Below are 12,294 nucleotides of genomic sequence, written 5' to 3' on the forward strand. Positions count from 1 at the left end.
CGCGGCGGCGAATCTCGCTTCCTCCTCGGGGCGGCTGTGTAGGAGGCGGCGCCCCGGCGGCGGCGACGGCGGCGGCGGACGGACCGATCGACGGGCGGGTGCTCGCGAACCGACGGCCGGCCGCCCGCCCGGAGCTGCTCGCTGGCCGGGAGACAGCGGTGGCGGACGATGCGCGGCCCCAGGCCCCGCGCGGGCGGGCGCTGCCCAGGGGGCTGACCGCGCCGGACGGCGCCCCAGGACCGGGCAAGGGAGCCCGCGCCGCCCGGAGGTCAGTGCCCGCGGCCGCCCGGCCCGTCCGGCCGCACCCGCCGGGCCGCCGGCCTCTCCTGGGCGGCGGTGGCGGCGACGGAGCCGGGGGCTTTGTTCTGAGCTGGAGACAATGGGGGAGGGGGGGCCTGGGCCTGCGGGACGAGGACGAGCGTGAACGTGAGCGTGGGGGCAGGGCCTGGGGGTCTTTGTGTGCGTGTGTCATCGAGTCGGATGTGTGGCGGCGTGAGTGTGCCGGGGGTGTAGGCAGGGTGTGTGTGTGCTCCTCCGAAAGTGAATGTGAGCGCGAGTGCATTGCCTAGTGTGAGTCAGTGCGTGTCACTGGGGAGTTGTGTGTGTGTGTGTGTGTGTTGGGCCGTGTGTACGTGCGTGTCACTCCGAGGGTGTGTGGGTCAGAGTGAGTATGTGTCTGGTGAGCCAGTCCCTGTGAGGGAGTGTGTGTGTGTGTGCGTGTGCGCGCGTGTGTGTGTGTGTTGCCTGCCTCTGTGGGAGCCATGTGTCAGAATGTGGAGGATGGGTGTGTGACAGAGACAAACTGAGACAGAAACAAAGAAACTGAGGGGGGAGAAGTAAAGAGAAACAGAGGAGAGACAGGCGAAGCCCGAACTGGAGGTCTGTCACCCAGACTGGTGTTGAGTTTGTGTCCAGGATGCCTAGATGGGAATCCTGTGCAGGGGACGGAGGGAGGTCACTGCGGGCCTGGTCCCACGTGGAGGGGGTGGGGAAATGGAGGTCTAGAAGTACAATGAGCTCAGTGTGGCGTGGGCCGGGCTCACAGCCATGGGGTCATAGGCCAGAAAAATATTGTTGCTTATGTCAACTCTTCAAATACCCACAGGGGACACAGTTGCAGGCAGCACACATCCACAAGAGATGCCTTCACAGCCATCACACACCCCCCGGAAGCACTGTCAGAGCCAATACACATTTACAGAGGGTGCTCTCAGAACAGTATACACCCATGATAGAAATGGTGCAGCCAACACATTCCCACAGGATCATTGTCAAGGCCACCACAAACCATGGGAGACACCATTGCTGCCAGCACCTTTCCGGAGACACTGCCACAGCAATATACATCCAATGGTAACCCTGTCACAGCCAACCCATCATCTAGGTTATACTTCATCAGGACTGCCTGTACATAGCAGGTGTCTCAGAGACCTGACACTAACAGGAGGCTGTGTTGCAGCCACCCTTACCAACACCCGTTTGTATATCCCATAGGAAACACAGTTTTAGGTGTCTTGCACACACCACAGACTGAGCTGTCCCAACTGCTGAATAAACTCCCATTAACTTATGATACTCACACCATGGCTTCTCACTCATAGACTTCCCAGGCTTACCCTCTAGTTCCCTGAAAACTTGGGGACCTAGATCAGTCTTCCCCTCACCCTATACACTGCCATGGTTCCAAGTGTCCCTCCAAGTGTAGCCTCACAGTTTCTTGAGCTCTTTAGCTCCTGTTACCTTCTCCCCTCCCACGACCACTCTGTATAATTGGTCCATCTCTAAAATTCTGAACTCCTACATTCCACTCTGCCCAGAACCTCCAGTGTCCTTCCAGCTCCCGGATGCCCTTGCTCCCATTCCACTTACTTTTCAACCTCATAATGACTCCTTGCCCTTGACCTCTTTGCTTTGTCCTAATCTGCCCCTTTCTGGCTTTGTGCTCTCCTTCCAGTTTATATGCCTAGGACCATCACTTCACCCACTCCTTGGCCCCTCTTTGTTCCGTTTTATTGTTGTCCTTGAGACCACCCATCCCACAAAGTCTCAGCCCTAGCTGGAATGATTTCTCAACCACACCAAGTTATGCTTCTATAAATTCACGCTTCTATAAATTGCACCCTCAACTGGGCCCTCCATAAATAAATAGATGAAATTTTTTCACATCCCTTTACCTTACATCCCTCATTGTTTTCAGCAGATTAATTAGTCAACTCGCTGGACCATTTATTCTGCAAACACCTATTAAGCACCTACTCTGTGCCAGGCGGTGTGGTAGGTGGTGGCATTACAAGGGTGAACAAAATAGACATGGTCCTTGCCTGTATGGAGCTTACAGGCTATGGGGTGAGTGCTGTACCATGGCAGCACATAGCAGGGAAACCTGAGCCCTTGTAGGGAGACCAGAAGAGGCTTTTGGAAGGAAGTGACATTTAAGCTTAAGCTTGATAGATACATAGGGAGTCTACCGAGCAAAGGAGAGGTGGAGGTGAGGTGAAGTGGGTGGAAAATATGCCAAGCCTAGGGAGCAGCAATGGAAAGCCCACATGTGAGAAAGTATTGTATGTCTGAGGGAAAAAGCAACCCAGTGAGCCTGGTACTAGTAGCATGATGTGAGGGCAGGTCACAGAGTCTGAGAGAGGTAATGAAGGGTTAGTTAGGTCATGCAGTTCTTGCAGGTCCATATGAAAGCTTATGGAAGCCGAGAATAATTGAAAATCACCGAATCATTTGAAGCTGTGGTGTGATAGGATCAGATCTGTCTGTCTTATAAATACCACTCTGACAGCAGTGTGGTGACTGGAGGGAGGAGTCTGGAAAGAAAGGGATGGTTGGCTGTTGCAGGAACCCAGGAGGGGATGATGCTGGTCTGAACTGGAGGAGTGGCAGTAGAGGGCGAGGAAGTAGATAGTTTCAAGAGTTCTTTAGGCAGTGGGGTCAGAAGGGCTCAGTGACAGAATGGATGTGGAGGCTGAAGGAAAGGGAGGAAGGAAGAGTAGACATGACAGACACACCTGGTGTGTCGGCCACTCGGAAAATTGAGGCCATCCAGTTTGAATTCCCTCGGCTGTTGCGGATCCCACCCCCTTCGGCCTCACTTGACAAATTACTCTGAGTCTTATCCATGTGTCCAGTTTCTCCCTCTGTACCCATTCCTCCTGTGAGCACATGAAGAGCCTCCAGGCTCTCCTACCTTCTAGGTTATAATACCTCTTCAGGTATTAACCCTGTAATACCTGACTATCTAAGACGCTCTCTCACTTTGCCTCACTGCCACATTTTGTGCAAGGGTCTTCCGCACAGAGCTCCTCACTTCCCATTTACTCCTGCCCCATACAATGTAACTGCTCTCCCTAAGAGAACATGACCTCTCACCTGCCAAATTTAGGGGCTCTTTTCAGAAGTCCTCAACGGCTTGACCTCTTGGCAGGGTCCAATATTGTTGACTGTTTTTTTCTCTTTGAATCATTCTTACACCTTTTGAGCCACTATTTTATTCTGTCAGTATTTAATGAGCTCACTGCTAGGTGGTGGGGATACTGTAATAGGAGACACTATTCTATCCCTACCCTTGGCAAGGGATACAGGCAAAAAAATCAGATGATACAGTAGGGTGGGATCTGTGCATCTCTCTTTCAGAGCACCTCCTGGCTGTCCCTTCTCAGTCTGCTTTGGGGGCTCCTTTGGGTGGCCCCTAAATGTTACTGTTTATTAGGGTTCTGGCTTGGACCTTCTTACTGTCTCACTGTATACACCCCTCTTGGTCATCTGTCTCATTCATTTCCAGGGCTTTAATTATCATCTGTATAAGCTGATGACTCCCGAATATCTATCTCTTCCACACCTCTCTTCTGACCCCCAGACCTGCAGGTCTGCTTCCTACCTGATCTTTACTATAGAGTCCATAAGCCCCTTAACATGTCCAGACCTGATCTCCTCATTCCTTCCTCCCCCAAACCACCATCCCCACTCAGTTATCAAGCTACAAACCCAGAAATTAACCGTAGCCACTCCCTTCTCCACATGTCCCATAACCCAGAAAGTCATTGGGACCTGTTGGTTCTACTTCCTTTCCAGCTGTCTCTGATATCCCATCCCCTTTTATCCATGGCCTCAGCTACTGCCTTCACCATCTTTTCACATGAATTACTTCAAGAGCCTCCTAACTTGTCTCCCTAGACGTCTACTCTTCCCTCTTCCAATCCAGTCTTCTCATTGCGGCAAGAGGGATCTCCCTAAAGTGCAAATCCAGCCACGGCATTCCCTGCTCAGCATTCTTTAGTGTCCTACCACTGTCTTGGGTGAGATCTCTACTTTAAGGAGGCTTAGGAGGTCTGTCATGACCTGACTCCCCCAGCCTCCGCACCCTCTCCCGTTTCCATAGCTCCCTCACATTGCAAGTTCCAGCCACACTGAATTCTTTGTAGTTCCCCGAAGACACTGCATTCTTCCATGCTTCTGGCCCTTTGCACATACTGCCTGAAAAGCCTTTTACTCCATTTGTCTCCTGGATAACCCCTTCCCATCCTCAGCTCTAGTCTCAAACCCTGTCTCTCCGGACCACCAGGCAAGCTTGGGACCCTCTTGTCTCACTGTTGTCATTACCTCTTCCCTTTCTGTCTCTCTGCCTGGGCTGGGATATCCTTAATGACAAGGCTGTATATTATTCATCTTCATGTCCCCGGACCCCTCTACAGATGCTTGGCAATGAACAATGAATGAATGAGTGAGGCACCTCACAGCACCTCCCTCACCCTCATTCACTCTTCAGAAGACTGACCTCTGGTCTCAGCTGCCCACACAGTAGAGACATTTTCACACACGCCCACTTACCCACTAGAGACAGAAAGTCTCTAGTTCATGAACTTAACTTAGTTCATTTTCCACTCCCCTCCCGCACAAGTTGTCCTTCCTCACCCTACTGTCTCTCCTCTTCTCTCTCTTTCACCTGGACTTCTCTTTTCCTGGATCCTCTTCTGCTCCCCTATTGTACTTTATTTCCCTTTCATTCAGCTAGCAAGTATTTAACAAACACCAGAAATTTGCAGATCCAAATCTACTGGGCCACATGCCTGTTGGGGTTCTTGGAGGGAGTGGAAGACGAGGAAGCTGTGACATGCCGTCAGGCCACAGGACTACAGTGCCTCTCCATCTGCTCTGCTCCACCAGGCCCCCTTCCCTGGAGGTGCCACGGGCTGCTCCTTCCTCGAACACCCACTCACATACACCACTCTGAGCCCTCCTACTCCTGGCACCCAGGCCCCTGCTCCTCCCTGTATCAGCTTCCCAGATACTTGTGCCCTCTCCTTCCTTTTCCTTTTGCCCACCACTGTAGCTCCCTCACCCTGCCCTGCCCAGGCCTCCCTACCTGTGAACACCATGAAGGCAGGGACGCGATCTGTCCAGGTCACTGGACAAAGCCCCTCCCATGGGTTCATGGTATTGGATCCCATCTTTTTCCTGGTTTCCTGCTGCCTGCCCCTTCCTTCAGCTCCGGTGTCAGTGTTTCCAGGTAATCCTCTGACTTCCGGGCATTTCAACCTCTGCCACTTAGGAGGGGCTTCTCAGTTCCTGTGTCCCCTGGTGAGAGGGCACCTCTTCCGGCAGTCCACCTAGAACCCCCATGCCTGAGTCAGGATGCCCCTCTGTGTTCGCTTAGCACAGTGGAGTGCCCCGTTGTTTATGTTTTTCTGTCTAAGCTGCTCCATGGAAGGAGCTGTTTCCTCTCAGAGCCTAGAACACACTGTCATATGCTTGGTGAGGAAGGAGGAAAGGGAGGAAAGGAAGGGGGGCTACACCTCACACCTCCCAGCCTCACCATTTACCACCTGGATGACCTTAGCTTTTCTGAGCTTCCCTTTCCTCAGTTGAATATGGAGGTAACAGTAAGAGAGTTGTTCTGAGGATTGAGAAAGAAAACAACTATTAAGTGCTCAACTCCTAACTTCGTTCATTTCGCTTCCAAGATCTCAGTCCCTCTACTACTCTCTCCTTCTCCTCCACCTCTTGCTTCCCCAGACTCGTTCTTCCCTCTACGTCTCCAGCTTCTCTGCTAGCTCCAGCCTCACTGGCCTCCTCTGCAGCCCGGACTGTACTTGTGAGAGTCAGACCTTAAGACCAGGTCCTTGCTGCTCATCCCACCACTGTAGCTCCCTCACCCTGCCCTGCCCATCCCTGCCCAGGCCTCCCGACCCGTGAACACCATGAAGGCAGGGACACGATCTGTCCAGGTCACTGCCTAGTATGGTGTTTGGCACATGGTAGGTCTTCAATAGGTGCTCATTGAATAAATCTATTAGTGAATCATTTCACACACATGCCCTGGGCCCACCTCCCCTATTTTTCCCTTTGTCTCCTGGAGACGTCCAAGCATCCTCTGGTCACTTCCCCTCTAACCACCTGACCATGCCCACCTGACCCTCAACCTGGACTCGTAACTGCCTCGTCACTGATCACCTCCTACTCCGACCCACCTTGCATGTACTGCTGGAGTTACTCTCCTACGCAGAGCTCTGCTCAGGCTCCTTCCCTGTTCGGTTGCCTGGCCACTTAATGAACGTTTATCAGACTGTTCCAAGCCCTCCAGCAGAGAAGCAATATTGTGGAAGAGAAAGCACTAGCTTTGGAGTCCATCAGAGCTATGTTCCAGACGTTTCTCTGCTACCTAGTCTGAGCTTCAGTCTCCTCAGTTGTGGAATAACACTTATCCCAGGGTTATTGTGAGTGTCTGGCACGCAATAGCAGCCAACATTTATTGAGCCTTCACTGTGTACCAGCCACTATGCTAAGTTTTTTTTTGTCATTCTTTCATTTAACTTTCATATCAACCATATAAAGTAGGCACTTTAATCCCCATTTTACAAAAGAAGAAACTTAGGTCTAGAAAGGTTAAACAGTTTTCCCAGGATTTCTCTGTAAGTGGCGGAGCCAGAATTTGAACTCGAGTCTGTCAGACAGCAGAGCCCATCTTCTTAACCACTGTAATAAGAGTTCATGCTTGTGTCCTCATACAAGCATCTTTGTGTTCATGCTTATGTGTGCTGACCGTGTGCAACACACTATTCTAACTGCATATACACTGTAGCAGTATTATTGTCCCTATTTTTTTTTATGTGGACCCTTTTTTTAAAGTCTTTATTGAATTTGTTACAATACTGCTTCTGTTTTATGTTTTTCTGTTTTTTGGCCATGAGGCGTGTGGGATCCTAGCTCCCTGACCAGGGGTCGAACCCGCCCCCCCTGCGTTGGAAGGCGAAGTCCTAACCACTGGACCACCAGGGAAGTCCCTGTCCCTATTTTATACATGAGGAAATGGAAGCACTGAGCATTTCAGTGGCACACCCAAGATTACACAGCTAGCAAGTGAGAAGCTGGGGAGAAATCCCAGAGTTGGTTTGCCCCCAGAGTCCATGTCTTCAGCACTGTCTGGTCCTATCTCACCATGACACATTGCCTCCATTTTCTAGGAGTGCAGTAAGCATGTGTTGATGAATGAATCTATACTGACATCTGGTCTATGGCTAGTTGTTAGTTGATTCATTCTCTATCAGTTCCCATTGCAGGAGGCTTGCTCCCTTAGGACTCTCCTGAAACGATTCTCCCCAAGATCACTATGACCTCCTGACTGTTAAAACCAGTGGCCACTTCTCAGTCTTCATCTTTCTGGACCTTTCAGCAGCATTGGACACTATCGATCTCTCCATCCTTGTTGAAATGCTCCCTCCTTTAACTTCTGAGCTATGGCCTCCTTCTCTTTCTCCTCCAAGAAGAATAATGCTCTCCTCAGTCTGCCCCTTGAATGTGACTGTTCCCCAGGGCTCTGTCCTAAACTCTCTTTTCACTCTACATGTCCTACCTGATGGATCTCCATACCCATGGCTATGAGTTACTCCTTGATTGGTCCAAATCCATCTCCAACCCAGACCTCTCTCCTAAGCTCCAGACCTGCAAATCCAACTGTGTTTGGGACATCTCCATGGGGAGACCTCAACAGGAAACCCCAAAATGGCTTCTCTTCTGTGATGTCCTAATGGCACCACATTAGTAATCAGGCCAGAACCCTGGAGTCAGTCTAGAGCCCTTCCATTCCCTCACCCTTCCTGAAGGGTCGGTAGCCAAATCTTGTCAACTTCACCTCCTCACATCTTTCTTCTCTGTGTCCTCTCTGTCCCGCTACTGCTGACCTGGGTTCCAAACACCTTGTCCTTGGTGTCCCTCCTCCCAGAGGTTCTCTTCTCCAGGCCTCCATTGTCTTCCTAGGTCTCTCCCCTGAAATTTCTTCCTCGCTTCATCTTTCCCTTCTCCATGAATCTCAGGCAGTATGGAGTGCATAGTCCTGGGATCAAATCAAGGCTGTGTTAACTCAGGACAGTTGTTTCACTCCGAGCCCCAGTTTCCTCAGTGGAAGGTGGGATGCCTTCTTCATGCGGTTGCTGCGATGATTAAATAAGGCACCGTCTGTGAGTTGCCAGCATACTAGCAGTCCAGAAAAGAAACCTTCCCTCTGCCTTCTCTGCTCACATCCATCCCTGGCCTCTCCCTGAGGTGCCTAATGAGACCAGTCCTCAGGAGGGACAGAGCCAGGCCCAGGCACTGCCCTGGGCCACCCATCCATGAGGTTGTCCCAGGGACATCCAAGGAAGCCAGCTTGTCGGCCTTCTCCTCCTTCCTCCCTTACTAATGCCTCCTCTCCTCTTTACCCCCTTCCACCGACTCCCCAGCCCTAGCTCCCGCCTTTATTTACTGCCCCCCACCTCTCCAGCCCAGCTGTTCCTGTCTCTGACTTGCCTCCCCTTTCTGTATGAACTCCACTCACTCCTTGCTTTGCTGATACATACTCCCTCTCCCTCAGTTTTGCTCCCCGTCGTCCCCCATGAGAACTCTCGCCTCTCTTCCTCTCCCCTTTACGCCTGTCCCTGTATCTCCACCTCCCTTTGCTCACCAAAGCTACCCTCTTCTTCCTCCACTTCTGAGCCAATCTGCCTTTTGCAGCCCCCTCCTCACCCTGTTGTCTTTCTGGTCTAAGTCCCTCCCTGGCTCTGGGACAGGAAGTTGAGGGAGGAGACCTGTGAGGTGCCAGCTCCCCCAGCCTGCTTCCCCTCTGCACCTTGGGCCATTCCTCTGCTTCCTTCTGGAGCACCCTTTCCCTTATGGTCCCCCTACTACTCCCCCACAGCCCACCTCTTTCCTCTCCCATGTTCTCCCTGCTCCCAGGTCCTATAGACGCACAGCCTGCTGGGGGGGGGGGGATTGACATCACATTGCAGGCCCCAATGAACAGTCTCGCCCCTCCCCCTCCTAATGAGAACCAGCTGTGGTTCCAGAGGCCCAGATGTGGGGCTAGAGGGGGAGAGCAGGATGGAGCCTGAGGACAGAGTAACAGGACCGGGACAGGGTGAGGGCATGTAGCAAGGCAGAACTGGGTGGGGGAAGAGATGTGACCAATCTGGGGGGAGAAAGAAGATAGATCTGGGTAGGGGGCAGGACAGATTGGGGAAAGAGACAAGATGGATGGCTTAGGCCAGGTCTGGGGGAAGGGATGGGACAAACCTGGAGAGGGAAAGAGACAGGAACAGAGAGGAGGAGCAAGTCTTGGGGAAGAAGCAGTGAGAAACAGTGGACAGATGGGGAGATGGTGCTGAGAAGAGAGTTGGAGAGGGGATGAGACAGTCTCGGGAGAGAGTCTGGAGTTCGAGTTTGGAACTAGAAGCCGTGGAGCAGGAAGTGATGAAGCATAGTCCAGACAGGCCCCAGGGACCTCGAGGTCACAGCTGCAGCCACAGAGCTGACCACGAGTGCCCCAACAGTGTGTGTGAGAGCATGCCGGCGTGTGGGTGCGTCTGCAAGTGTGTGCACGGGCCTGCCAGCGTGAGTCTGTGCAGGGGTGAAAGTGGTTTGTCTGTGTCCGTGAGAGGGAGGGGGTGTGAGTGTGCCTGTGTGTATGTGTGCGTGTGTGTGTGCGCACGCGCCTGTCTGTGTGAGGCCCACGAGAAAGTGTCTTTCTGTGTGTGTGTGTCTGTGTGGGCAAAAGCATGCCTATGTGTGTTTCCATGTGTGCCTGCACGTGTGTGTGGGGTGGGGGAAGGTTCCAGGTGAATGAACATGCCCATCTGTGTGAGTGATAACATGCTCCTCTGTGAGGTTGGGTGTCTCTGTGTATGTTAGAGTAGCTCCTGTCCATGTGAGTGTGTGTGTTGAGTGTGCCTGTCTGCATGTGAGTCTGTGCATCTGTGTGCCTGGCTGTGTGTGGGTCTGTGACTTCATGAGTAGGCACCTTTGTGCATCCACTGTGAGGGTGTATGGGGGAGTTTGCATTGAACAGGGACCCAGGAGGGCACCAGGGTCTACACGGGTTGGGAGAAGGGACATCTGCCTGGGCCTGAATCCCTCCTCCTCAAGGCTGATCATTCACCTGAGTTTTATCTCATACCATTCATACATCCTTTCATTCAGAAAATGTGTTGATCATGTGCTATGTGCCATGCTCTGTGCTACACACAAAGGTGAATAAGATACAGTCCTGGCCCTCAAACAGCTGACATTCTGGGTTGGGGACAAAGAATCCTAACATAGAATGTAAGAAGTACATTGACCTCACTATCCATTATCCCCACTCTGCTTTCTCTCCACTGACTGATTAAATGAATGGGACCAATTCTTAACCCTTGACTCCTAACCCAGTCTCTAGGCCTAGATCCCTGCCCTGGCCACTGCACCATCTCTCTACACACAGCCTCTCCCCTCTCTGAGTCAGGCCTGTGTTTACTCTGACCTTCTTGTTCTGAATTTCTCTGATCTGTTATTCCATGTGGAAGCTCCACAGACTTCACAGACTTGAGCCTTGGGGAGAGGGGTCTTAGTAAATCCAAGAACTCTGAAGCCAAGGATGGTGTTGGGAACCGAGGAGAGAGCATCTACCAAATGCCCAACTCTGAGCTCCTTGTTTCCATTGCCTGTAATTCTCCTAAAACCCCACAAAGTAGGCATTAACATGGCCATTATATAGATTAGGAAAATAACACTCAGATTGGACTCAAAGCCAGCTCAAACTCCAGAGTCCCAGCTCTTTTCATTGCCTCACACAGATGGGAGACATTGGGGTTGGAAGTGTAAGTAGAGGGTCAGAAACTCTCATCCCCTGGGAGGACAGGAAGTCCTAGAGCAGAGCAAATCTAGAAAGACCAAAGGACACACTTCTGCAGCCATTTCTACAGCCACACTCCTGACCATGGTGCCTCAGGGGCGCGGGCTCACACGTGTCTGTGTGTGTTGTCTGAGTTGGCGTGTCCAGGGACGTTTCTCCCTGTGTCAGTAGGTGAGGGGGGTGGTGTGCAGTTATGAGGTTCTGCACATTTGTTCAGCACTGATTGCCTGCTCTCGTGATACCTCTAGGCACTGCTGGAGAACCAGAAACTAACTAAGACCCTCAAGCTGCTGTCCTCAAGGAGCTTTCAGTTCGGTGGAGGGGGAGGGGTGTGATGGACAGACACATGAACAAATCAGGGCTGCTGTGCAATTTATTGTCAGTGTGCATCTAAAGCAGTGAGAGCCCAGTAGGGGATACCGTAGGCACTGCAGGGAGGTCAGAGAGATATCATAGAAGAGTCCACAGAAGACAGGATGTTTGAATGGGATCTTGAAGTTTGAGTAGGGGATGGCCAATTGGACAGGACTTTTAAAGGATATCTCAGGACAAAAGCATGGTACATACAAGGCAAGGAGTTGGGAAGGATCGGGTGATGGGTTTAGTGTTGGAATGCAGGGTGCAGTGGGGGAAGGTGAATGTGGGGCACAGTGGAGAGGTTGGCAGGGCTCAGGTCAGTAAGATATATTAAGGAGGTTGGGCTTTGTCTTGCGAAGAGAAGTTCTATACCTAGTGTCCCTGAACCCGTGAAACTGCAGACAGTTTGGGTATAGGTACATCTGCATTGTTTTGTCCATAATGGGCAGCAGTTTTCTGCCGTCAAGTGATGGCAAACCAGTGGAAGCCTTTTGTCGCGACTGGTTTGGTGAGAGTTGTGAGGATAGCTCTGGCCAGGCGGACATGGATCAGAGGGTCCAATCCAGGAGGCATGGGGACCAGTGAAGGGCTGTGGCAGGAATCGAAAAGAGGGATGACAGTGCTTGGACTGGGACAGCAACAGTGTGAAAACATAGGAAAGGGCAGACTTGAAACATGTCTAGTTAAGATGGTCAGGTTTTGAAGACTAATTGGAAATCAGGACTGAAGAAAAGCAAGGAAAGCAAGGAGAGTTTCTGAGTGGTGGTGCTGTTCACAGGAAAGGGAATGGAGGA

This window comes from Delphinapterus leucas, chromosome 7 (assembly GCF_059928025.1).
Source record: "Delphinapterus leucas isolate spDelLeu-1000000601 "Yukka" chromosome 7, BTC_Dleu_Yukka2, whole genome shotgun sequence".
NCBI lineage: Eukaryota > Metazoa > Chordata > Mammalia > Artiodactyla > Monodontidae > Delphinapterus > Delphinapterus leucas.